Source organism: Oryctolagus cuniculus, chromosome 3, assembly GCF_051225735.1.
Source record: "Oryctolagus cuniculus isolate XC-2025 breed Fujian yellow rabbit chromosome 3, ASM5122573v1, whole genome shotgun sequence".
In the NCBI taxonomy this organism is placed as follows: domain Eukaryota; kingdom Metazoa; phylum Chordata; class Mammalia; order Lagomorpha; family Leporidae; genus Oryctolagus; species Oryctolagus cuniculus.
The window spans coordinates 137,236,727-137,242,243 of NC_142869.1; the positions used below are offsets into that span (position 1 = coordinate 137,236,727).

General features: G+C 42.2%; 1 pseudogene; it reads left to right on the forward strand.

The window, feature by feature from the left end:
• Positions 1–3,264: 3,264 nt before the first annotated feature.
• Positions 3,265–4,782, forward strand: LOC138848881 (large ribosomal subunit protein uL10 pseudogene; annotated as a pseudogene).
• The last annotated feature ends 735 nt before the right edge of the window (positions 4,783–5,517 follow it).

The window sequence follows — 5,517 nt, forward strand, 5'->3', positions numbered from 1 at the left end:
GTTCTAGTCCCGGTCGGGGCGCCGGATTCTTTCCTGGTTGCCCCTCTTCCAGGCCAGCTCTCTGCTGTGGCCAGGGAGTGCAGTGGAGGATGGCCCAAGTGCTTGGGCCCTGCACCCCATGGGAGACCAGGATAAGTACCTGGCTCCTGCCATTGGATCAGCGCAGTGCGCCGGCCGTGGTGGCCATTGGAGGGTGAACCAATGGCAAAGGAAGACCTTTCTCTCTGTCTCTCTCTCTCACTGTCCACTCTGCCTGTCAAAGAAAAAAAAAAAGAAAAAGAAAAAGAACAGATTGGCAGTGTAAGTAGAGAGAGAGAAATTCTAGGAGAGAACCAAAAAGGAATGCTAGAGATAAAAAGTTCTGTAGCAGAAATGAAGAATGTTTTCGATAGGTTTATTGATGGTCTGGACACAGCTCAGGAAAGAATCAGAGCCTGAGGACATCCCAACAGAAATCTCCGAAGCCAAAGGATAAGAGATAAAAAGACTTAAAAAAGGAAATACTATCCATAAGATCTGAGAACAGTGGGGTAACTACAAGAAGTGTAAGACAAGACTCATAGGAATAGCAGGAGAGAAAGAGAGGAACAGAGGAATATTTGTAACAATAATGAGTTAGAATTTCCCCCAAATTAACATGAGACCAAAAACACAGATTCAGGAAGCTCAAAGAACATTGAACGGGGTAAGTGCCAGCAAAGGTAAATTTAGTCATAGCATTTCTCAAGCACAGAAAATCAAAAGCAAAGGAAATCCTGAAGGAAGTCAGAGGGAAAAATGACCTTACTTATACAGAAGCAAAGATAAAACTACACTCGGCTTATCCTCAGGAACCACATAACCAAGAAAAGAGTCAAGTAAAATATTTCTAAAGTTTTGGGAGAAAAAAGTTCACCAGCCCTGAATTCTGTAACTTGTAAAATTATCCTTCGGAGGTGCAGGAAAAATGAGAACTTTCTTAGACAAAGGCTAAAGGAATTTGTTGATGGTATTCCTATCTTGCAAGAAACGTTAAAAGAAGTCCTTCTGAAAGAAAGAAAATAATGTAGGTCAGACTCCTCCTGAAAGAAGGAAAGGGAAGGGGAGGAAAGAGAGGGGAAGGAAAATGGGGAAAAGAAGGAATGGGACGGGGCCAGTGCTGTGGTATAGAGGGTGAAGCCGCGCCTGTAGTGCAGGAATCCCACAAAGGCGCCAGTTCTCGGCTCCGGCTGCTGCCGCCATTTGGGGAATGAACCAGTGGATGGAAGACTCTCTCTCTCTCTCTTTCTCTCTCTCTCTCTGCCTCTGCCTCTCTGTAATTCTTGACTTTCAAGTAAATAAATAAATATTTTTAAAAAAAGAAAACAAAACATTTTTCAGGATCAATAAGAAGGCAAAATGAAACCTTCTTTCTCAGTCTAACAGATTACAGTTTGTTCAAAACAACAATAGCTACAATGTCTACAATGTCTTAGATTATGTGTGACTACATATTTAGTTATATGTATGTATATAAATGTACTTCAAAAAGTTTGTGGAAAATAAATGGAATTAAAAGATAAGTTTGTGTTAGTGTATTTTTTTAAATCCATGCCTATTTGCTTATTTATAAATGAAGTGGGTGACAGCAATGATACAAAGGATGAAGGGGGAATTAGGGTTATGTTGTCATAATAAGGTATTGGCACTCCCTGTGAATTGTTATTTGAAAGGGGACTTGGTTTAGTTGTAAATGTATATTGTCCATTCTAAGTAGCCACTAAAGCACAAGAAAGTATAACTGATGTGCTAAGAAAGCAGAGAAAATGGCTCATATAAGATGCACAATTAAAATAACAAAAGAGAGAAGAAAGAAAGACAAAAATAGGAAACAAAGCATAGAGCAGTAAATACAAAAACAGTAACAAACTTAGTAGATACTAATCCAGCTGTATCAGCAATCGCTTGGAATGTCAGCAGTCTGAAAGTGTCAGAGTGGATCAAACAGCAAGAACCAACTATGTGGTTGTCTACAAGAAAACCAGTTTAAATACAGAGACACATATAGATTAAAAGATGAACTGAGAAATATGTGCTATGCTAACACTAATCAAAAGAAGGCAGGAATTGCCATATTCTTTTCAGAGAGCTGCCTTTCAAATAAGTAAATAAATACAAACCAATATCTTTTATGATCATAGATGCAGAAATCCTCAACAAAATACTAGTCAACTGAATCCAAAAATGTATATAAAGAACACCACAACTAAATGAGATTTACCCCAGGTGCATAAGACGTTTGAAAAATCAATTAAAGTAATCCATCACATCAGCAGACTAATAGGTAAAATCACATGATAAAATCAGCAGATGTAGAGAAAGTATTTGACAAAATTCACACACATTCTTGTTAAAAACTCTCAGTAAAATAGCAAAAAAGACTACTTAAATTTGTAAAAGAATATTTATAAAAGCCTTCATCTTGTATCATAATTGTGAGAGACTAATGCTTTCCTACATAAGTCCAAGAGCAAAGCAAGTATATCGCCTCTCACCACTGTGTTTCTTTTTCTTTTTTTTTTTTTTTTAAAGATTTATATATTTATTTGAAAGACTTACAGAGAGGCAGAGGCAGAGAGAGAGAGGGGCAGGGAGTCTGCTCCCCAGATGGCTGCAATGGCTGGAGCTGCGCTGATCCGAAGGCAAGAGCCAGGAGCTTCTTCCAGGTCACCCCCATGGGTTCAGGGGCCCAAGGATTTGGGCCATCTTCTACTGCTTTCCCAGGCCATAGCAGAGAGCTGGATTGGAAGAGGAGCAGCCAGGAATCGAACCACTGCCCAGCTACACCACAGCGCCAGCCCCTCACCACTGCATTTCAACATTGTACTGAAAATACCAGCTAATGAAAGAAGAGGTGATAAAAAAGTCTGTAGTTTAGAAAGGAGAAACTCTGGCCGGCGCCGCGGCTCACTAGGCTAATCCTCCACCTAGTGGCGCCGGCACACCAGGTTCTAGTCCCGGTCGGGGTGCCGGATTCTGTCCCTGTTGCCCCTCTTCCAGGCCAGCTCTCTGCTGTGGCCAGGGAGTACAGTGGAGGATGGCTCAAGTCCTTGGGCCCTGCACCCCATGGGAGACCAGGATAAGTACCTGGCTCCTGCCATTGGAGTGGCCGGCGGCGGCAGCCATTGGAGGGTGAACCAATGGCAAAGGAAGACCTTTCTCTCTGTCTCTCTCTCTCTCACTGTCCACTCTGCCTATCAAAAAATAAAAAAAAAAGGAGAAACTTTTTTTTTTGTTCACAGATGACATCTACATAGAAAATCTGAAGGAAACCACAAGATTTTCTGAATTAATGATTTCAGAAATGTTGCCGAATACAAGATTCAGATACAAAAATCAGTTGCTATATATCAGCAATAACATTTGAGAACTTAAAAGCACCTTTTACATTAGTACCCTCAAAATGAAATACTTAGATACAAATATAACAAAATACGTGCATTACTTATATGAGGAAAACGACAAATTCTGATGGAAGAAATCAAAGAAGAACTAAATAAATGGAGAAAGATTCCATGTTGATGAAAGACTAATATTGCCAAGATGTTAGTTCTTTCCAACTTGATCCCAATCAAAATGTGATAAAGTTATTTTCTGAGACTTATTCTAAAGTTTATATGGGGAGGCAAAAGATCCAGAATAGCCAACACAATATTAAAGAACTTCAAGGATTAGTATAAAGCTATGGTAGCCAAGACAGTGAAAGAATACAAGGACGGAGGAAAGGAACAGAAGATAAGGCCCAGAAACAGGCCAACACAAATATGGTCAACTCCTTCTCTTGCCAGGCATCCTCACGAGAGTAACATCATCATCAAACCCCACGTGGCAACCCATGACGCACTGTCGTGATGCCCAGAGAAGACGGGGCGACCCGAAAGTCCAGCTACTTCCTTCAGATCATCCAGCTTCTGGGTAATTATCCAAAATGCTTCATTGTGGGAGCAGACAATGCGGGCTCCAAGCAGATGTGTCAGATCCACATGTTGCTCTACGGAAAGGCTGTAGCGCTGATAGGCAAGAACACCATGATGTGCAAGGCCATCCAGGGGCATCTGGAAAACAATCCAGCCCTGGAGAAGCTCCTGCCTCCTGCTTTGTGTTCACCAAGGAGGACCTCTCTGAGATCAGGGATATGCTGCTGACCAATAAGGTGACAGCTGCTGCCTGTGCTGGTGCCACTGCCCCTTGTGAGGTCATAGTCAGCTGAGAACACTGGTCTTGGGCCTGAGAAGACCTTCTTTTGCCAGGCTTTGGGCATCACCACTAAAATCTCCATGGGCACCATTGAAATCCCGAGTGATGTGCAGCTAATAGACTGGAGACAAAGCGGGAGCCAGTGAAGCCACATTGCTGAACATGTTGAACATCTTCTCCTTTGAGCTGATCATCCAGCAGGTGTTTGATAATGGCAGCATCTACAACCCTGAAGTGCTGGATATCACCGAGGAAACCCTGCACCGGCACTTCCTGGAGGGTGTACACAACATTGCCAGTGTTTGCAGATTGGTTATCCGACTGTTGCATCTGTCCCCCATTCTATCATCAGTGGGTACAAGTGGGTCCTGACTGTGTGGAGACTGGGTACACCTTCCCACTTGTTTAAAAAGTCAAGGCCTTCTGGCTGATTCTTCTGCATTTGTGGGCTGCTGCCACTACTGCTGCTGCTGAAGGTTGAGGCCAAGGAAGAGTTGGAAGAATTGGGTGAGGATAGGGGATTTGGCCTCTGATTAATCACCAAAAATCAGCCAATGCAGCCAGCTTTATCTGCAGAACAAGGAAATAAAAGCTTACTTCTCTTAAAAAATATGGCCAACTGGACTTTGACAAAGAAGCAAAGGCAAAACAGTGGAGTAAAGTTTTTCAACAAATGGTGCTGGAGCAACTGGACATCCACAGGTAGAAAAATGAATGTTCACACAAACCTCAAACTCTTTACAAAAATTAATTTTACAGGCCTAAATGTGAAATGCAAAACTATAAAACTCCTAGAAGATAGCAAAGGTCTAGATGACTTTGGATTGGGTGATGACATTTTATTTTAAAAATTTGTTTATTTGAGAGGCGGAGAGACAGAGAGCTCTCCTCTGCTGATTTACTCTCCAGATGCCTGCAACAGTTAGGGCTGGACCAAACTGAAGCTGGGAGCCAACAGCGCATTCCACAGTGATCCAATAGCTCCAGCCATCTGCTACCTCTGAGAATGTGTGTTAGCAGGAAACTGGAATTGAGAGTGGAGCAGGTATGGGGTGCTGGTATACCAATCTACAGAACTGATTGCTAGGCCAACTGTTCACCCCCCAGTGATGAGTTTTAGACACCACACCAAAGGGCGTGATTCATGAAAGGAAGAATAAACTGGACTTTATTAAAATGAAAAATTTCTGCCCTGCAAAAGATGCCATCCACAGGATGGCCACAGACTGGGAGAAAATGTTTGCAAAAGACACATCTGTTAAGATACTGTGATTCAAATAATTGCAAGAGTCTTTAAAACTC